This window comes from Pan troglodytes, chromosome 5 (assembly GCF_028858775.2).
Source record: "Pan troglodytes isolate AG18354 chromosome 5, NHGRI_mPanTro3-v2.0_pri, whole genome shotgun sequence".
Classification (NCBI taxonomy): domain Eukaryota; kingdom Metazoa; phylum Chordata; class Mammalia; order Primates; family Hominidae; genus Pan; species Pan troglodytes.
Window position 1 is genome coordinate 137486425 of NC_072403.2, and position 23024 is coordinate 137509448.

General features: G+C 39.4%; 1 protein-coding gene across 2 annotated transcripts in view; it reads right to left on the reverse strand.

Moving 5' to 3' along the window:
* Positions 1-23024, reverse strand: part of LOC129144317 (uncharacterized) — a 172201-nt gene that overhangs the window by 35177 nt on the left and 114000 nt on the right. The window contains exon 4 of one of the 2 annotated variants that reach the window (XR_010158186.1): positions 1205-1405. The exons of the other annotated variant lie outside the window; for it this stretch is intronic. The gene's annotated coding sequence lies outside the window, so the exon portion shown is untranslated. Of the gene's footprint in view, positions 1-1204; positions 1406-23024 lie in introns of those variants that run through there. 2 annotated transcript variants of the gene reach the window in all.

Genomic DNA, 23024 nt, shown 5'->3' on the forward strand with positions numbered 1-23024 from the left:
GGTCAGGAGATCGAGACCATCCTGGCTAACTGGGTGAAACCCAGTCTCTACTAAAAATACAAAAAATTAGCCAGGCTTGGTGGCAGGTGCCTATAGTCCCAGCTACTCGGGAGGCTGAGGCAGGAGAATGGCGTGAACCCGGGAGGTGGAGCTTGCAGTGAGCCGAGATCGCGCCACTGCACTCCAGCCTGGACGACAGAGCGAGACTCTGTCTCAAAAAAAAAAAGAAATTTAGTTATCTACCTTCTTGCCCCACTATTCACACATCCACCTATAGTCATTTCCCTCTCCATTCCTCTGCTTATATAGAAAGATAACATGTTTGACTAATGAATTCATTGCCTGTTTCACTGTTGAGGTGGAATGCTGGACTGAGAGTCTGGAGGATTTGTTCTAGTTTCAGCTCTGATGCTAATGACTGTATAAACCTGGACAAGTCTATCTTCATTCTTAACCAAAACACTGAGAAATAACAAGACAATTTATTTCCTATCAGTTTCCTCATTTGAAAAATGAAAAACCAGCTGCTCAAAAATTCCTTCTTATTCTAAAATTCTGGTTCTGTATCTGCTTCCATCAGTAAAACCTATTTTCTACTCCAAGTAACAAAAAGCAATGTTTGTGCCAAGTGATTGCACTTATTGAATATTTTTGATGGTAATAGTTTTTTTAAAAAAATTTACTGCCAGACCAAACATACATTTAAACAGAAGCAAAAAGAAGTACCTGTAAAAAGTTGAAATTGTCAATGATTCGGTCTATAAACCCTCTAGTTTGGGAAATTAGAATTTGTGAATATTGAATGTGGGCCACTGGATCTTCAAATAAGAATAATGCATGGATAGAAATTATTATCTAATCATTCAGATGGTCTGCCCATTTATGGACACCACAAATTCAAGGATTTTAGCTGCACTGGAATACAAACACCCAAATAAAACACACACTTTTTAAAAAGAGTGTAAATGACACTAGCATTGCTTTCAGTGGTGTAATCAAATATAAAAGAACTTGGGTCAATTATAAGATTGATGTGGCATATGGAAAATGCTGTTTTTTTAAAAAAATGCAAAATATGGAGACTGGGAACCAGGAACCAATCAAGGGAAAATCTGAAAAATGAAACAAACATCTAGTCTGCTGATCAGAACCAGGACCCAAGGATTATTGTGGAGAAATCATTGAAATCATCAATTGGGTCTAAGGAGAGTGAAAATGACAACCCGGATAAAGGGATACAGGGAGAAACTGAACAACAAAAGTACCATGAGGGAGCTGTTAGAGCCCTGGAGTCCTTCTTCAGAACTATGAGCCTCTGAGGTCAGCTTTCTTTTCTCTGTAGCTCCGTGGCAAGTGGAATCCACCATCTTCCTGTTCCCTCTTCCCAGACTCAAACTTCAGAGATCTGGAGACAGAGTGATGCCAAAAGAGGAAATTTGTTGCTTTCTCATTTCCTGTAGATCTTTTCTTTTTCTGACACATTTTTTTTGAAGTCCTTTTGTAATGAGATGGCTTAAAATAGCACTGCATGCCAAGTTATAATGCATGACTTTACTGCTGCCAAAATGTATTAGTATTAAAGCCTTAACCTATCTGTATATTTTAACCAAATACTTATTTTGGGGGGGCGGATTTCTATTTAGCACATGTGTCGTTTTTAATGTTTTGTTATTTTGTTCATCATCTTAATAATTAATCGCGTCTTCTAAAATACAGATACAGATCAAGAGCCTGTCTATAATAATCTCTCCAATACAAAGTTTTCTACACTCAAAGCTAGAACTACTTTTTACATCTCCTTTAATTGGGCTGAATTCTTATTCGAATTGACTTTCTGTTGCCAACCAATTGTCTTTAACTGCATTAAAAGTGTACTCAATATTTTCCCTAAGATGGCCATAAAAATCTCATAAATGGAGCCACACTTCCCCCTGATTTTCATGTTCAATTTAGCACTCTGTTTCCTATCTTTGAAAGGAAGTGAAAATAGGATCCCTAATAGCTTCTCAGGCCCCACCTTAGGTGGATAGGAGAAAGCTAAAGACAGCTGGACTTGCCAGGGTTTATTATAGAAGAAATTCACAGCCCCTCTCCTAAAGCATCTATGAAGACATTGAGCTTGGGACATTGACCCTCCAACTCAGATGAAAAAGTTGTCTTTTTCTCTGGGAAATTTAAAGCCATTTTATTCATTCTGACTATAACATGAACATTCTAGTTGCTTTATCCCACCCTCCTTCTTTAATCTTGCTGGCAAGAATTGGAAGGACATGGAGATCCTTGGAACACAGAGCTCTGCCACTGGCCTCTTCCCCACTGTGGGAGGCAGGTGGGTGTCATGTCTAGTTTGCCTCCTTCTCAGACCACAGTCCCAGGAGAACAAGTATTTGTTCTCAACGAATACTACATGAGTGGGGCTGGGAGGAAGGACTTAGGAACTTGACTGCGTCATGCTCATCAACTAATTAAGAAAAGCTCCCCCAACGTTATGTCTTTCTTATGTACTAATTGTTTATAAACTTCTATTATAATCTAGTAACATAATATTAATTTGTTTCATTTTTAACATGTAAGAAAAATCAGTAAATTTTGTGTGGTATCAATTTCTATCTAATTTGACCTTGCCAGCGCCCACAAGCAATGACATCTATATTATAACAGCTTTGTCTTTTCCAGAGTTCTGAAATACCCTTCACAGAAAGGTTATCCTCAGCTTTAGGAAGTTGCCCTCTTTGCTTGTGTCTGAATGGGATGACTGTAAGTCACCTAAATGGCTGTTTTTCAATACCTATACAGGCTATGATATTTGCTTATGAAATTTTAAAACTAGCAAAACATAACTTAAAAAAAAAAAGAACACTCAGCCAATCCAGAAAATAAAAGATCCAAAGTAATAATTTTTGGGAGTTCATGTATGTAAGTAATCAAACATTTGATCTCTTTATCAAGTAGAAAAATGGGTGGTAATATATATCAAAATACTTGATTCTTCTGGGGGTGACCTTGAAGCCCTTAATCTGTATTTCATATCTTTTAGACCTGGAAATGAATACAGTTACACTATCTTCTCATGTGTACCATTAACTTTTTTCAAAATATGTTAATGCTAATGATGGTGGTACTTCCACCATTTATTTTTTTCAAAATTTTAGCACAGAGCTTTAACAAGTTAAAAAAATATTATTGCTGCTACTGATAACAAGAGAAAGCTCTGATACTGAATGGCTGTGTAATCTTTGGAGGTAACTTTAATGTTCTCATCTGTAAAATGAGTGAATTAAGACCCAGCTTACATAATTTTTATCAAAATTAAAGATCACATGTGAAGTGTCTGGGACTTCACATGAGCCCTCCATAAATTTCTGTGAAATGGTGGTGACTAAAGGAGATTGTTACAAGATTTTGGTGATTTAATTTGTTGTCCAAATAACAGAGAAAAAAACCCTAGAGTCCCATATGTAAATTATAACATGAAAACAAGAAAATGTCAACAAAATAGTTTCATTTTATTAAGTGGGTAGAGCACTCAATCATGTAGAATTTCCTAAATGAAGTTATGCCATTCAGGTAGGGTGACACAGTTGGGATCTAAGTATGAGACAAAAGAAAATAGATTTAAAATCGTAACCAGAATGATCCCTGGTTGTGAGACATCAGAGTGGGGGAATAAAATAAAACTGAGGCATCTCTTTGGGTGGTTCAGGGAAAGGAATTTTTGGGCTTGGTTAGCTGACAGCCCACCAGGAGAGTGAGGAAGAACTGGGCAATCTATCAAGGTCCCAATGACCCACTGGAAATTGTCCATTATTGAGCCAAAAATGAAATTAAGCTCAAATTAAAATAACTAGTACTATGTGCCAAAATTCTGCATGTGGTATCATTTTAAGCAATAGAATAATCTTTTCTCACAATTTACAGGAGATGCTGCTACCAACTTCCATGTGATTGAGTAAAGTCAGCACCTGCAGAAGTACTATGACAAGTTTAACATAGTATTCTTATTCATTTTTCATGTGACATTTATTCCAAAGAACATTACACTTTGTAAGATATCTCACAATAGGGTTGCCAATTGGTCTGAACCTCTTAAAATTATTTTCAGAAACCATGATTCTTCCCTTTGACAATATACAGACACATTTTGCATTTGAGTAAACAGGCACTTGCTCCTTTAAAATTGTATATTTTTACTTAAAATCACCTACAGAGATAGCTTACTGGAAATATTAAACTGCTGCTCTAAACAGACTGCTAATAATTTAGAAGTAAATACTTCCTGATTTAATTACTTGGGGAAAACTACTGATTTTTCTTTCTCTAAAATAACTTTAAAAGTACTTCTGTTGCAAATTGTGTAACATATGTTATCCATACAAAACTCTTTAAATAGGATTATGTTAATTCAGGGCCTTAACGTTAAAAAACATTTGACTCTGAGCAGCATGGTCTCCAAATGTGTGAGAAAGACATGTGGACTTGTCCCCACCACTATGAAATGCTTAAGAAGTATCCATCAAGTAATTGAATCTCAACTGGATGCCATAGATTTACATATTATAATGTATTCTGTTCTCAAGGAGCTCCTTTGTTCTGAAGAATTTATAAGCTGGCAAAGAGACATTATCAAAATTCAAAAGTATATTTTATGTATTATATACATAACACATAAGTATGCATATACATTATATGTTAGGGGTGTATGCACATGTGTGTGGGAAAATTAAATACTAAGTAAACAAATAACCCAATTTTTTAAATGGGCAAAAAGACTGGAATAGACACTTCACCAAAGATTTACAAATAGCAAAGAAGCACATGAAAAGATGCTCAACATCAGTAGTCATCAGGAAAATACAAATTAAAGCCCAGTGAAATACTACTACACACCTATCAGAAGGGTTAAAATTAGAAAGATGGACCATGCCAAGTATTGGTGAGAATGTAGAGGATCTGGAACTCTCATACATGTGTACTGGTGGGAATGTAAGATGATACAACTGCTTTGGAAAACAGTGGGCTCTTGACAAACTCATGAGAAGTAATTTGGTAGGAATATTACAGGCACATGGTTATACAGGGTGTACACTGCAAACTTCTAGGGGGAACCATCCACAACCTAGTCTATGTGCATGGTCTATCACTGATTATGTGCAGAGCATAATCTGGGAGGCCTTATGTGGCAAATCTTACTAAGAAAGTTGGTTTTGAAGTGAGGAATAGGATGCGGCAGGAGTTGCTGGGGAGGGGAAAGAACAATACATCTGAGAGCTGAAAAAAGAAGGCTGTTCTTGAGGCATAAGATACCAGTTTTGCCAACAATTGCTGTACAAAAGTTTACTATTAAAAGTAACTGCAATAATTTTTGCACCAGCCTAATAGAAATGAAAAGGAGGACGTGTGTAATTCAGTGGGCAGTCCCCAGTGGCATATGCCTCCAAAGTTGGCAATGTGGAATGCAAACACTCACTCAACAATACAAACCAACATTGGGGTTTGAAATGGAGAAAAATGAGCTAAAATAAGTGAAATTGCTATAATGGGCAGTTTTTCTATTACGCAACATTGACCATTGACCTTCAGAAAACACCGAGAGCCATATAAGAAAATGGCAAAAATTTTATAGGGTTAGGGAGAGAGCTGGTGCACGTGGAGAGATACTGTTTCAGGTTTCTTAAGGAGAACTCAGGAAGGGAAGAAGACTAGGAGAAACTAAGATTCATTGAGCATTTGTCTGCTACATGTCGATTTACTATAGTGGGAAAGCTAAGAATTAATAATAACTTCACTAAATGCACCCAACTCAGTGTTAAACTCTTTATAGGTAGTCTAAGTGAATCTCCCTAACAACTAAGTGACGTAACTACTACTGTTGACATTTTATAGATGAGAATATTGAAGACTAAAGACTTAAGGAACTTGTCATTGACATACAGCACGGAAGGGGAAGAGTTGGGACTTTAACTCAGGTCTTAGTTACTCTTTCACTTACCCAAAACTGAGACCAAGGGTATAAAACTTCATTCTACAAAAACATCAAATAATATGATTACAAAAACTTTGATTTATCAATCAGTGTCACCAGTTGATTAAAAGAGAAAAGGAGCAAGAGGGAGAGAGAGCAGAAAGAGTGAAAAATACAAACATTGGTTAGTAGTCTCCACTTTACAACTCTTGTCTCACCCTGCAGTTCTCCAAGGTCATTCCAAGAGAGCAGTGCAAATTATCACCTGTTTAATCTGTCCTGTAAAAGGATTTGTAGTCCTTTCTGAATCAGAAAGCAGCTCATTTTCCTTTTTAAACTTCAAATTGCAATTTTAAAGTGAAGTTTGATTTTTTCCTAGAAATTCTGAAAATGTTGCATGGATAGAAAGAGTGATATAAATTTGACATTTTGCTTTACAAAAAAATCTGTAAATTTATAATGGTTCTTGACCCAGGTCTCACATCAGAATCACCTGACACACCAATGCGCAGGACCCCACTCCAGATCAATGAAATCTGAATCTGTGTGGGACAGGCACAGGTACCAGCATATTCTTTTAAATAGCTCCTCCCTCAGGTTTCTAATGTGCAGCTAAGTTTGAGTACAAAATTTGGAACCAAAGTTATGGTTTACAGTTAATTTATTTAACTAGTATCCTGCAAATCCATATGACACTGAAAAGCCATCTGATGGCCTCATCTTTGTCTTTGAAAACTTGGAATTGCCTAAATCCTTCTGCGCCTAATTGTCTTGTTCAAGAGGAGACTAACTTCTTCCAGTTCTTGTACTTAGCCTAAAGAAATGAAATGGAGCTCTAGATCTCAATTCACATTCCCTGTTGTGGGTGTAGCTAACACTGGACCCAGGAAAGAAGTGGGAGTGGGGAGGCCCTGCCAAGAGAGGCCAGGAGACGATTTCTCTGCCAAGAGAGGCCAGGCGACGATTTCTCAGCTGTTTGGTTTTTACACTAGTGCCTTTGGAAAAAGCTTAGGAAGGAGAAACACGTATGTGTCATTTCTGCTGCAACATAATATCCAGAACTTTTCAAGTTTCCAAAGCTAAGTCAAAGGACTGGAAAGCCTTCCACTTACAGTTTATCAGGGAAGGAAAAATATATAAATCTGGAAAGATTTAACATCATTTCATTGTAAAAATGATCTGAGGCCTTGCTTTCTTCTTCTCTTGTATTCCCAAGCACCTACATTGCAGGTGGTTTATGAGCAATGTCTGGATGTGATGGGATTAGGTAACAATCAGATGACTCCAGTTCAGGTCCAGGATCAGGTGCTAGGAACTGTGTGACCAGAGGCAAGGTATTGACCACAATGACCTAGAGAATGGTGAGAGGTAATACAAGTCCTACCTATCTCTGGATGCCAAGTCAAAGAAGAGATAACACATATGAAAGCATTATATATAGAAGTCTGGTGTATGTAAATTGTCTTCATTATTTTTCATTTGTATTACACGGGTTTTAGAACCCTGCTTCTAGAGAGGAATGAGGCTAAACCTCTTGCTAACCTCAGACTAATTGGAACCAACCTTCCACAGCTTCCCATTGGCCTGCTTCCATGTGCTATGGAGCCTCAGACTTGCTTTCTCCACCACCAGCCCAGTGGAATGGCTAAAATAAAGCATAGTCAGTCCTATCTTCCACTTGGAACATTGGATTAATTCAGCATTCACAATTATTAGGAAACACCATGTTCTTAATGATGGGAGCCCCTGACTCTGTATTCATCAACATCATAAATTTTTTTTAAAGAAACTCTGCTTCTCTTTTGCATTCTGCAGGCAGACACAGGAGACCTTCAGCAGCCCTGCAGACCCTTTCATTATCATTGCATATTGCTAAGCCTTTGAGGAATACATTTGTAGCTACTAAAGAAAAATTGCAGAATTGAGAAAGTAAGAGAGAAATTATACTTTTGACTGAATGAATCAAATGTTAAATGATTCTGACCAAAGCAAGCTATCTTCTGCACTGTCCAATGTGATACCCACCTGTGGTTACCGAGCTTTTGAAAAGTGGCTAGTCCAAATTGAGATGTGCTGTACATCTAATTTCCAAGAGCTATTCCAAAAACAAAGAACATAAAATATCTCAATAATTTTATATTGATTACATGTTGAAGTAGCAATATTTTGAATTATTAGATTAAATAAAATACATAATCAACTACTTTTACCTTTTTAAAAACTTTAGTTTTTTTTTAATATGTGCAATTTAACTGGAAAATTTAGAATTACATACATGGCTTACATTGTATTTCAGTTGTTCAGGGGTGATTTCGATCTTGTTTTACCTTCAGGAAAACTGTTGATAATTTTCTAGTTGCTTCTACAGTGTTCACATGGTTAGAGCTTGCAACATAAGGAACACAACCACAAACAGGTACCACTAAATAAGAAAGTCCACATTAAATTGCCACTGGTTCTCTCTCTCTCTGTCTCGTCTCTCTCTCTCTATATATATATACATGCATAAAATCAGTAGATAATATATAAAGCAGGTAACTTGAATGCAAATATCTTATATTAGTTTCCCTGGAAACACACATACTCTCTCTCTCTCTCTCTCTCTATATATATATATATAAATATATATATATATACACACACACACACACACTATATATATATACACTATATATATATATATATACACACTATATATATATAATTAGTAGATAATATATAAAGCTGGTAACTTGGATGCAAATGTCTTACATTCGTTTCCCCAGAAACAGATCCTGAGACAGAGATTCAGTTCTATGTGATTCAATGTGGAAACATTCTCAGGAAACTCTTTTGTAAGAAAGGGAGTGAGGCAGGATGGGGAAGGGGATGAAGCCAAACAAGGATTGGCCAGATTGTGGGGAGAGTGAGCTTTGAAATTTAAATCTCACTGCAAAGTTGTCCCACCTTGAGGCCAGGAAGCAGGCAGCACTTGAACAGCTGAAGATACAGCAATAAATCAAACAGACAAGTATCCCTATTCCCACAGGGCTTACATTCTTTTGGGGGAGACAAGATAAACAAATATATAATATGTAAAGAAATAACACATGTTATGAAAAAACAAGCAAGAGAGGCTAGGGATTAGATGGGGAGGGAGCATTGTTTTGGTTAAAGTGATCAGGAAAGACCTCTCTGAATAAGTGATTGATCTGTAAATAGAGACCTGAATGAAGTACGGAATTGAGTCATGCAGGTATCTGGAGAGAAAGTATTTCTATGGAACAGCAGAGGCAAAAATTCTGATCCAGAAGCACATTTGACCTATCCAAGGAAGGAGAGTGAAATCTGTGGGGCAGGAATGTGGGCAAAGGTAACAAGCTAGCAGGGAATCTGACCATGTAGGCTTACAGGTTATTGGAAGAACCTGGGGTTTTATTGTGAAAACTGTCTTATAGGTCCCACCTCCCTGACATAGCAATTAGTGTAGGGCTGGCCTCAACCCTAACTGAACCGATCATAGCCACCCAACATCACTGGTCACATTAGAACCAATGGTGAGCACCTAACTGGGCTGTGCCAGAGCTCTCCCCTGAAATGTTTCCCATTAGAACTAAGAGAAGAGGAAGAGTTCTTCTTATGTGGCAACACTGTGAAAATATGAGCTGTCACCTTTTGCAGAATAGAACCCAAATGGTGAAGAGATGCAAAATGAGTGGTAGAGAAAGACAGTGTCATTTGTGGGGAAATACTTGATTCCAGTCTCTCAGGCAGCTCCGTCCACCCATGCCCTCTCCTCAGTTTTGCCAAATATACCAATATTTAGTCTGAATTAATTAGATCTGGGTTCCAAGACTTAGAAGTCAGGATTTTTCTAATTCATAATGCTCCTCCAAACCTAAACCTTGTCCTCACTGGAGAAAAAAATAGCCACCTGTTTATGACATCTATTTATAGTATGTATCTTTTTTTTTTCTTATTACTGTCATCAAGCAACCTCCTAATCACTCCTTTTCATTCCTGGAAAACTGGCATCTAGTTCAAAGTAGATTTCCCAGTCCCAACCCCGACATCATTGTGAATGTGTCCTTGTGACAGTTCCCTGACCCTGGCCTCACACTTCCTTGGATTCTTCAGTTCATACTACCTCTATCTCCACCTTACTTGAATTAACCATTTGCGTGGCCAGACCCTGCAACGTATTATCCCCCAGTTTTCCACATCAGAAATCTTAAACTCCAGCACTTCAAACTCAATCTTATCTTTCCAAAAGGATATATAAGTCTGGATCTGCTGCTACCACACAGAAGCACCTGTCTTCAAATTAAAGCAACTCAGAGGGAAGCGGAGGCTGAAGATTTCTGGGGACACTGTTTGATGGCTAACCATGTAGGCCAACACATATACTTTTGTTTTTCTTAATCCTTGGTTGGCTTTTTGTTATTTGCAACTGTAAGAGTCACTGCAAATGATTAATTCAAGGCCAGTTGCCTCTTATTTCTCTGAGCAATTATTACATATATGTTTTACTTCACATCAATATACACTGACTATTCTCCATTTTGCTCTAACTTTTTAATATTTCAAGCCAGTTCATATTTCTAATTGCTGACAACCACATTGACTACCACTTCTTGAAAAAATTAAAGCACATACACTCACACATACATACATTTGCATACATCTTAAAATTTTATCTCCTTCCTCTCCTTTGGTTTCAGAGAAAAGGTTCTTTCTCCTATCTGACAAAACTCTACCTAATGCTGATCCAGTCCTCAACCTTGTTCCTACCATTTTTTCCCTGAGAAATCCCATCTCAACCCTAACTCTTCAAACATTTCATTCTCTAAGTAGGCTCACTTTCCTCAGCCTAAAAGCATGCTCATATCACTACCACCCAGAAAGGCTCCCTCCCTTTATGCTGTGCCCTCCCCTCAGCTCTCCTTCATCTCTATAAGTATAGATTTGGTCTATAAACCTTCACAATTGGGCTCACCCACCTCTCACCTATAAGTACCCAGCTATAAGCTGGTGACTGACAAATTGTTATCCAGCCTGATCTCTCCCCACAGCTTCGGAATCGTAAGTCGAATATCTCCTTACATCTCCGTTTACATGTAGGAGTTAGTATGTCTATAACTGAGCTTATCATCTTTCTTTCTTTCCAAACCTACTTGTAGTAGGCCATTCTTGCATTGCTATAAAGAAATACCTGAGACTGGGTAATTCATTTAAAAAAAGAGGCTCAATTATCTCAGGGTTCAGCAGGCTATACAAGAAGCATGATGCTGGCATCTGGTCGGCTTCTGGGGAGGCCTCAGGAAACTTACAATCATGTCGGAAGGTGAAGTGGGAGCAGGCACTGTCACACGACCAGAGCAGGAGCAAGACAGAGAGCCAGGGAGGAGATGCCACACACTTTAAACAACCAGATCTTGTGAGACATGAGGATGGCATCAAGGGGATGGTGCTAAACCATTCATGAGAGATCCACCCCCACGATCCAATCACCTCCCACCAGGCCCCACCTCCAACACTGGGAATTACAATTTGACATAAGTTTTGGGTGGAAACACAGATCGAAACCATACCACTGCTCTTTATCCTATATTCCAAGCCTAACTTACTATCACTGCTATCCATTTAGTCACCTAAGTTAGCCAATCTGTCATCATCCACTCCTGCTAAATTACTTTCTAAATATTTCTCAGATCTGTGCCTGCCTGCCCACCTCAGCACCTGGACCACTGCAGTACGCATCTAAACCAGCCCTCCCTGGGATCCATCCTCCACTGCTGCAACAATCTCCTATCCAAAATGCAACCACTACCATGTCCTCTCTGCCAGCAATTTGTCAATATTTAAAAAAATCTAACTGAAACTCAACAAATGTTTCTAGCATTTTGAGTTTCATAACTAATAGAGACATGAGTCATTCTCAAACAAAATAGAAATATTTTTCTTAGGGCCAGTGTGAACTGCCCATGGCACCTTTATCCTCCATTAGAATACCATCAGAGATCGACTTTGTCCAGCTTTTGTCCATCAAAGGCTGACAGTGTTTTTGTTCCTTTCAAATTTCAATTATTTGTCTATTTCTCCATAAAGTTTAATAAACATCCATTTAGAAATGGAGGAATGGGTTGATATGAAATATTTGGGGAGTGTGGGAAGAGGGTCCAGTATGCTTGGTCTTAGCCAAATACAGATTTCCATGAAAACTCCCAAAATGCTTCAAAAGTTTCCATAAAAAAGATTGAAAAGGCTCTGCAAACTTCAAAATACTGTTTAAAATGTTTTGATGAGTTACGTGTAAATGAACATGCAGATTAAATTTCCATCTAAGTCCACATGCTGTTAAAACATTGAGGGGAAACGGTTTTGCCAAACACGCTCTGTTTTTTTTTTTTTTTTAACTCAAAGCAATTTGCAATATTCAACAAACCTAAATGTGGCAGGGCTCACTCATCCCTTCACCCATCTTCTTTCTAATTCAAAGCATAGTCACTAACCAGCAAATATGAGGAAGAAAGAAAAATGTATGCAGAGGTTTAAAATAAATGGAGCCTGATTTTCTTGCTCATTTAAAGGAGGGGATGACTATCTTAGATCTATCGAAGTTAGTTTCTTTTCCTGCATTTTATTTGCTTTAATCAACAAATATATTTTTGGGCACCTACTATATGCCAAGCATCAAAAAGGAGTCTAAGAGATATGAACTTCCTCTTGACTTTCCTAGGACATAGAAAAAAGACATTTTGCAAGCTTAAATACAGCACCACTACCTGGAAAACAGTGTCAATAAGCTCTGTTGACTTCCCTAAATGTAGCACTATCTGGCTCAGAAATCCAACTTACCAGCAAACAGCCTGGTGACAAAACTAAAAGAAACTTAATTTGAGCTTTTCCAGATTTAAAAAAGAAGTTGCCAGCTCCCCTCATTGACCAGGCTGGTCAAAATTCCCTGTTACCCAAGGTCTTGGTCCCAAAGCTGTATGAGATTCTACCTGATTCATATGGTACAATGAATTCATACGGTACTGGCTGCTACTAATTAACACTTTAAAAGTGTCTGAGCCTGTTCATATGTTCCTAATGAGAAATCAAATGTGATCATCTCACTGTCCCCCAAGGCAGACTCAAGAAAGGGAGGAGGACAGTTGAGTGACTATGCTTAAAATCTTCAAAAGAGAAAGAGAAAAGATTACAGGATACAGAGCCTTTTGATTTTAGGCATTCTGAAAGCAAGGACCTCATATTCTATTTCTTTTTCATGCTACCTAAAATGCCTAATTCAAAGAAACACTCTCCATCAAGTCACAAAACCTCTTAACACGAAAATCAAGCTTAAGGGACAGAAGGACAGGGGTTGTAGGGGAGATGGAGGGTAAGAGGGTGAGGGCGGGTCCCAGAGGGAGGAGGATTCCTTGGTGACAAACTACAACCTTTTTATCTTCTGCTCCTTGTTAATACTTTTAGTCATTTTTGGTGAGATGAAAAATGAGGACATTCACCACTTAAGTGACAATACACACTTAACTCCAAATCTCTAACATATTCCCTGGACAGATTGAAAACAAACATGACAAGAGAATGAGTGAAAGGAAAGGGACTGTACTCCAGAAGTAAAAAAGCTTTTCCATGTGGGTCGTTGCTATCAGTTCTTTCTTCAGAAACTGTCGCACGGCGATTGAGTTACATAAGATATTGTGGGAATGAATTGTTATGCTGGGAGCAGCCTCGTGTTAGAGAAACTCTCTTCCTTAGATCAAGGGTCGCAAAACTAAACCAGAAGAAAAAGGCACACACAAAAAAATCTCCTCTGGAATGTGGAAGTTTTTTTATTTCCATACTGAGTGGTGTTGCATCTTTGCCACATATTCTGAGGTCATACACTGAATTCTCAATTTTTGACCTGCTTCTGAGTTTCACAGAACAAAGACTCACCAAATCAGATTTTCCCAGTACATAAATTACATTCAGGGAATAAATCAGGCACCTCTGGAAGCAGCACTGACTTTTTTAGGCCACCAGGACAACTATAACTGAATTACTGCTTCCATGGAATAAGTAGACTCTTGTCTTGATCTGGGAGAGTGAACTCAGTTTCTTAAAGGGCCAAATCTAGTATTTTTTGAATAAACTGAAAGACTAGGGGTTTAACAGAAGGCAGGTCACACGCCAGAGGGACACACCTGGGATTATCACAAGTGCACGAGGCATCAAGGGAGGACGGTCTGGTGGCCAGAGAGTGCAATAAAGACCTGTAGCAGAGGGTCAGTGGCTTCACTGATGAGTACACCCGAAAGGCCAAAATCCTGTATTTTTTCTCATGCTCATTTACTTCTGAAAACTCAGTGGTCTTGGGTGGAAAGAGGGGGAGATGACCGAGCAGGCAGGTACCAAAAAGCTTCAGCCTCATGTGGCAAGACTACAACCTGTGCTAAACAATGTAAAGAGACTACAGGGCTGTGGACCGAGGGGTTAGAAGCTGTCTCTTTCCCTATCTGTGCCTCACCTTGATCACAGGAATGTCGTGTGGTTAATTTGCTGGCTGAATAAAGATGATTAAATACCATTACATGCACTTGGCTAGATATTAAACAAATCAAGAAAGAATTATTGTGTAAGTATATATTTAATTACTTATGAAGTTTCCAGAGAAAAATTTTAATTTCACTAATGCTTGCAAACCAATGAACATCAAAAATCATAAAAATAAAAAAGAATACAAGAAGCAAGGATACATTAAAGGATCAAATTAAATTTTTGCATAGGAGTTACATATTTTAAGTGCTTAATATAGTCTAGAAATTATTTTAGGCATTTTATATTTTAAAAATCTTATTTGCCTTTGACCTGGAAATACATATTCCAGAATAATAAAACTTGACAATATCTAAAGAACATTTAGCCTAATCCCTTCATTTTTATCAGTTGGTTTCCTATTATGCTATATTTGTAAATATTTTAACTTGAAGAATATTTTTAAAAAGGGACATTCATGATTCTGCAACTTAACTACCTCCTTGGAAAATTATGTAAAGTAAGATTTAAAAGCACTACTCTCCCACTCCATCAGTGAGAAGCAGTCTGAAGACTTCCCTTTCGACTTTTTTCTATGTTTATCAAGTTATTTCTACATTGAAAGAGAAACAGAGAGAGAAGGAGGGAGAGACTTTTAAAAATCATGTTCTATATTTTGATTCAGATGGTACTTTTTCAATTTATAATAAACTACTGACATTATTCAAGAAAAGCAAACATAGAGACTCTTCATTCTTTTTCATGGTTGCGTAGTACTTTATTGTATTATGAACCATAATCTGTCTAATTTTTCCTCTATTGATAGATAGTTAAGTTCTTTTCTATCTTTTTCCATCACAACCTAAACTAAAATGAATAATCTTACATACGCATATATGTAAATTATATATACATACACACACACACATATATATCAATTTTTCTGGGCTCTGGTTTAGACTTGTAAAGAAAGATTCCAGATTAAAGATTTCTCATTTTACATACAAAGGAACTGATGCCCTCAACATGGGTCTACAGAGATTAGCTTGATGTAAACCAGAAGGCTCAGTGACCCTCAGAATGGGGAAAGAAAAGTGAATAGAGGAAATGTCAAGTGAGGAATTAGAAGTCAAAGGCTCAAGTTTCACTCTGAAAGTTAGGAACCTGCTTGGGGTGATATGTATCACTATTAAGCCCTCACTACACAAAAGGGACTCTGAATGAGGTGAAGAGATTGATTGGAGGCCCCAAATCTAGTAGAAGATCAGCCACAAAGAAAGTCGGGACCCCAGACCTGGTGCTTAATTGCAGCCTGCTGTGGTTTAAATGTATGTGTCCCTACACAATGTATATGTTGAAACCTAATTGCCAAGGTGATGGTATACTAGAAGATGGAGATTTGGACAGCTCACGAGGACTCTGCGCTTGTGAATGGGATTAACGCTTTTATAAAAGAAGCTTCAGGAAGCTGCCTTGCCCTTTTGTCCCTTTTGCCATGTGAGGACACAGTGTTTGTCCCCTCCTGAGGGCACAGAAACAAGGCACCATCTTGGAAGCAGACAGCAGCCTCACCAGACACCAAATCTGCCAGCTCTTTCACCTTGGACTTCCTAACTTCCAGAACTGTGAGAAATAAATTTCTATTATTTATTAATTACCCAATTTAAGGTATTTTGTTATAGCAGCCTACATGGACTAAGACATAGTCCTTGAGGATAGAGGAGTGGGGCAGGACTGGAATTCAGACAAGAAACAGGAAAAAGAGAACATCACCACAGGGCGAGTAAGAAGAGGCCATGCCTCACAGCAGCTGGTGAAGGCCACAGGCAAGAACACTCTCGGAGGGGTTTCCTGTTATTGCCTATTCTGTGACCCCTCTCCTCTGTCCCCAAAGCTTCAGTGAAAGCTGCTGCATGACAAACCCTTGTAGCAGCAATAACTTGGGGGAATAAAGGAAATAAAGCAAGAGAGGGATTGTCCCAAGTTTCAAGAGTGGCAAAGGCAGCAGAGGCCCAGGGTGAAGTGGGCAGATGAAGGCAAGAGCGGAAGCAAGCTGGGGCCTGGAGTGACCCGGAGCAGAAAAGACGCAGACCATCCTATCCACATGAGCTAGAGGAAGGTGGCCTTGAAGAAGGAGGAGTTCACGCCCTTAGTTTACGTAAATAGGGGCTGTCCATGAGCAGCCACATGGGTCACAAATGGATAGTCCTATCATCTTAATTTTTTTCATTTCAGCAAATGTACCAGAAACACATTCACCTCAAAGCCCAATAGCAGCTTGAAGAGGAATTTTTTTTTTTTTTTTTGTCATTCATTCCTTGCCACACAGATCTTAAACTTTAATTTCCAAATCTGTATGCTGGCTGCAACAATTTCCTTCTAGTACTTCCCACTTCCACCTGCCCCTCACCCATGCTCAGTCTGCCACGCAGCCTGCCTCCCACTGGCCCCAAGCCACAGCTAGACTGCTGTCATTGTTGACTGCCAGTCTGGCCAAATGGTCCTAGCAGCAGCATATACCTACTTGGCACAGAGAAGGAGAAAACAAGGACTTATGTTTTCCCTCTACTGGATCTCTCTTTTCTTTTTCTCCTCTCCTTCTCTCTCTCTCTCTCTTTCTCTTTTCTCTCTGCAGTTCTTTGCATATTATAAGTCACAAATCAAAACAGATTTCTCTCTACATCCTCCAATACCTCTCTAGGCACATGTCACTCAGGAAAATATTGCCCATCAGACTCTGATGTCGTGAAAAGACAGAGAAATAAACTGTAGTGAATTCTCCAGGGAAGATCATGTCCGAAACTGATCCTTGCAGTTAATCCTTCCATATGTCCTTGATCACAATGTCCCAATAAGTAGTCACACTATTTCTGTTCAGCCAGAGTACCCTGTGACACATTAACTCTACCTCCACCCCCGACCTCGAAAAAGTTTAATTTTCTTTTCATCAATAATTTTTTATTTTTAATTTATGTGGGTTCCTAGTAGGTGTACATATTTATGGGTTATGTGAGATATTTTGCTACAGGCATACAATGTGTAGTAATCACATCAAGGTAAATGGGGTCTCCATCACCTGAAGCATTTATCCTTTGTGTTACAAACAACCCAATTATAATCTTTTAGTTATTGTTAAAATGTATAATTACTTTTGACTATCATCACACTGTTTTGCTAACAAATACTAGGTCTAATTCATTCTTTACATTTCTTGTACCCCTTAAAAAGTCACACTATTGTGCTAGCAAACACTAGCTAGCACTAGGTCTTATTCATCCTTTCTATTTTTTGTACCACTTTAAAATGTCTGATTTTCTGGGCGGGGCACGGTGGCTCACCCCTGTAATCCCAACACTTGGGAGGCTGAGGCAGGTGGATCACTTGAGGTTGGGAGTTCGAGACCAGCCTGACCAACATGGAGAAACCCCGTCTCCATGTTGAAACATGGAGAAACAAAATTAGCTACGCGTGGTGGCACATGCCTGTAATCCCAGCTACTCGGGAGGCTGAGGCAGGAGAATCACTTGAACCCAGGAGGCGGAGGTTGCAGTGAGCCAAGATAGCACCACTGCACTCCAGCCTGGGCAACAAGAGCAAAATTCTGTCAAAAAAAAAAAAGAAAAAAGAAAAAGTTTGATTTTCTGATACAATTGTCTTTATTAGAGTTAGAGCTTAGGAGGGAAAGCTCACTCTCTCGCTTGTCCTTCAGCATTTAGAGCACAGTTTCAGGGTGTAGTAGTGCATACTTGCTTTTCTGAGATCACTGCGCACTATAGAGCAGGATATCTGCGCTGCTTCCTGCAATCCATGGGTTACTTGGCAATGATGAGCTGCCAGGAAAATCAAACCATTTGTGAAGTAAGAAGGCTTCGAGGAAGCAGTATGGCACGCTAGAGAGTGGGCAGTTTCTCTCCTTTTCTGTGGCAGTTTCTTTGTCAAATGGAAGAATCATACCCACCTCTGAGTGTAAAATTGGCAGTGTACACAACATGCACAGTAAAATACCTGCCATGTCACGTGCTCAGGCTTTAGTTCATTGTTTCATCCTGTGATGCTTTGGGGTTTGTGCCTCCTGACAGCTTACCATGTCCTACATCCTCATCCTTCCCTCTTACCAGGATCAATTATATTATGACTGTTTGGTAAATATTCATGAGATTACAGACAACGGCTGTGGTTCCCAGTAAGGAATAAGAGAGGGAAAGAGACAGACCTGACACTTACTGGGTGTCTTCTGTGCTAGGAACTTTATACATTGTCTTCATTCAAGTTCCTGGGAAACACATGTTGAGATGGAGAATTGCATGCAGAAGTTTGATTACAGAATATTTTCAGAGATACACCCACAAGAAAGTAAGCAGGCTAGGATCACACAAAGAGTGATGCTGACCTGCAATGAAGTAACAGTAGAGTTACTTATAAGAATTTCCAGCTTATCATCTGGAAAGCTTTTGAGTGGAAATGCCCTTCAGAGATACTCCAGATTGAGGTAAGGGGTTGGATTTTGCATGTCTACATAAAGCAGTTATTGGCCAGAGACCACCTCTGGGAGGGAATGTAACATTGGATGTGGCATTCCATGCTGTCAAGGACAACTCTTGCAAGGGCACAGCTATGAGTCCTCAGCAGCCAACATCACCAGTGAGGGACTATACCAGGAAACTGCGGTGGGGGAGAGAATCCCGATACATAAACTGAAAAGGGGATCCAGGCAGAGCACCACAGTGTCCACTACAGTTTATCCCCTGCACCATTCAGACCCACTTGCTTCTTATCATAAATTTTCCTCATCTAGTTACAGCTTCTCCACATTCTATCTGATCTGTTCTCCCAGGGACTTTTCAGAAAGAACAGGAAATGAACTAAAATACTGCTACTGAAGCTGACCTCCAAGTCATAACTGATGGTCACCATTCCTCCTCCACATTCCATTCTAGATTCCCCTCACTCTCAGCTAGAACCTCTGCTGGTTTAGACAACTCCTGGTATGGTGACCCAAACCCTTATCACTGGTCACCATGTATTCCATAGGCCATGGCTGTTATAATTGCTTATTTACTGTTACGACTGGGTATTATATGTGAGCAATAATCATATTCTTTCCTGTGCTCTTTCTGTAGCAGCAGCCATGCTTCCTCCCGATGATCAAGAAGAATTCCTCCTGCCAGTACAGTGACTCCTTTCCTGTTGTCCTCTTGGCACAAGGAACCTGAAGGGACCAGACAGCAGCCATACTTTCAAGCTCATGGTGCTTTTACTGTTTCCTGGTGAAAGCATTCTTCTCTGGAAGCCAGAATGCATAGGGCCTAATGCTGATGGTGTATACCATATTTTGGAGGATGGTGCCCCATCCCTAGAGGGATTCTCACTTTTATTTTAAAATCCATCATACCACTCCATCAGGCCAGCAGTTTCCTGTGGGGTGGGACCAGGTTCCCAAGTCATGGACCCAATGCCACACAACCTTTGCTGTAAAGTGGGTGCATTGGCCAAAGGCAATATTGTGCAGTATCCCACACTGATGAATCAAATCTTCTGTAAGCCTGAGACAATGGTGCTGGGCAGAGGCTCTGTGCGCAGGAAAGGCAAATTCACACCCAGAATATGTGTACATAATGGTAAAGATGAATTGCTGTCTTTTCCAGTGTGCAAGAGCTCCAAAGTAATCAACTTTCCACCAAGTGGCTGGTTTTCCCCTCCAGAAATAGTGCTGTTAGAGGCTCTGCTTGTAGAGGAAGGTTGGGTATTTGGTAGCAGCAGTAGCTAGATCAGTCTTGATGAGTACAAGAGGCAGTCCATACTGTTAGGGCCATCATAGCCCCTATCCCTGCCACCATGACTACTCTATTCATGTTCCCATTGTCCTTGTACTGTCAGAGACTGATCAGCCAGTCTCTGATGTCAACTAATGAGTGATTTGGTTTACATGGTTGTTTAATCCCTGTCCCATGGTGAATGCATCTAGGTAGGCTTTAATACAAAGATCTTAAAACTTTGTGCCCATTCTCATAGGTCTATCCATGGTCACTTTCCCAGATCTTGTCCATAATCTTTCAAACTGCTTGGGTGCATGTACATTCTTATTTCAAGCTACTTCTCTTCCCACATAAAATGGATGCACCGCCCAGAACTTTGCCCAGTGGGAAGATTTTTCCCTTAACACTATCTTTCAGGGGCTCCTAAGTGGGGTTGTAGTGTAGCAGCATTTTCAGTTTGCATCAATACACACAAGCTGACCCATAACTACATTCAGACTTTTCCTCCTCTACCAACTGGCCACAGGCTTCTCCCTACCCCCATGCAGCCATAGTGAGAGCTGTGGGAGAGGTGCTGGTACAACAGTGACAATGTCAGAACCCAGCTTAAGATGAACAGTACTGGCCACATGGTTACTTGATGTCTGATGATCAGCTGCTTCATCTTTATCAAGGCATAGTAGCAAGCCAGGAGTTGTTTTCTGTGAATGTTGTATGACAGGCCTTGCTCTAAAACCCTATGAGCCTACACTGTGATTCTCCTGTTGGCCTTTGCCATCAACACTACATGGCATCCTCTTCCACCACAGATATGTTTGACACCATGGAGCCTGCTGAATGATCTGAGCATTCTGCAGAGCTCTTTTCTGCTCTAGGCCCCACTCAAATCTGGCAACCTCTCATATTACCATGCAGCAAATCGGTCTGAGACATATTCCAAATATGGAATATGCTGCTTCCAGAACTTGAAGAAACCTTGTAAGTATTATGCTTTTTTTATAAAGGTGAGAGGTGTAAGATGCAACAATTTGTTCTTAATTTGGAGACGATGCCCCAACATAACCCAGAACACTGAATTTCTAAAACATATTATTGATTTATGCAGCCTACAAACATATGAAAAAGCTCATCATCACTGGTCATTAGAGAAATGCAAATCAAAACCACAATGAGATACCATCTCACGCCAGTTAGAATGGTGATCATTAAAAAGTCAGGAAACAACAGATGCTGGAGAGGATGTGGAGAAATAGAACACTTTTATACTGTTGTGGGAGTGTAAATTAGTTCAACCATTGTGGAAGGCAGTGTGGTGATTCCTCGAGGATCTAGAATCAGAAATACCATTTGACCCAGCAATCCCATTATTGGGTATATACCCAAAGGATTATAAATCATGCATAAAGACACATGCACACATATGTTTATTGCAGTACTGTTCACAATAGCAAAGACTTGGAACCAATCCAAATGTCCATCAGTGTTAGACTGGCTAAAGAAAATGTGGCACATATACACCACGGAATACTATGCAGCCATAAAAAAGGAGGAGTTCATGTCCTTTGCAGGGACATGGATGAAGCTGGAAATCATCATTCTCAGCAGACTAACACAAGAACAGAAAAACAAACACTGCATGGTCTCACTCATAAGTGGGAGTTGAACAATGAGAACACATGGACACAGGGAAGGGAACATCACACACTGGAGCCTGTCAGAGGGTGGGGGGCAAGGGGAGGGATAGCATTAGGAGAAATACCTAATGTAGATGACGGGTTGATGGGTGCAGCAAAACACCATGGCATGTGTATACCTATGTAACAAACCTGCATATTCTGCACATTTATCCTAGAACTTAGAGTATTTTTTTTATATATATATATATACACACATATACACACACACACATATACATATATATAAAATTTATCCAGTAGGCCCCTGAATCTTCATAGGGATTATCACCCACTCTCTGGTGTGGCCGTCTTATCAAAGCCTCTAACATATTTGCCATTTCTTGCTAATCTGTTCCAATTATCAGAATGTCATCAGTATAGAGAACCAACATGATGTTCTGAGGAATGCCCAGATAGCCCCAGTTCTTTCAGACAGAGTGGAGGTATTAACAAAGCCCTGAGGCAGGACTGTAAATGCATATTGTTGTTTATTTCACACAAATGGGAACTGCATACAATAATCCTTTTGATAACTAGAAAAGAATGTATTTGCCAGATCAGTGGCTGCATACCATGTTATTTTGCTCCAGCAAAGATTCTACATGAGGTTGCTGCAAGAGGGTACAACTTGGTCAAGCTATCCAATTTTTATAAAGGCCAGAACGATTAATTAAATTAAGAAATGACAGAGACCACTGCCTGTGCATTCTTAATATCTTTAAAGGTGTCATTAATGTCTACTATTTTCCCTAGAATGTGTTATTAATGTTGATTTATTATCTTTGCTAAGGGATTAAAAAGGCTGTTTTGATGGCTTCCAGTTGGCATTTCACACTCTGATACCTCTTAACCACAGGCCAATAAACCAGTGTGAGGGTTCTACTAACTATCAAACATGTTCATTACAGTTATAAACTCAGGGGCCAGGGAAGTAATCATTATGTAGGTCCATTGACTGAATGGATTCACTGTGAATGGATCTGAGTCAAAATGCCACTTATTACAAGACAACCATGTGTCCTCATTCTAATGGAGAGTCATAATGGCGTTTTGGGTCAGGCATCAATGCCAGTTCAGATCTTGTGACCAACAATTTTGAAAGGTCTAGGTATTCTCTTTTTCCTA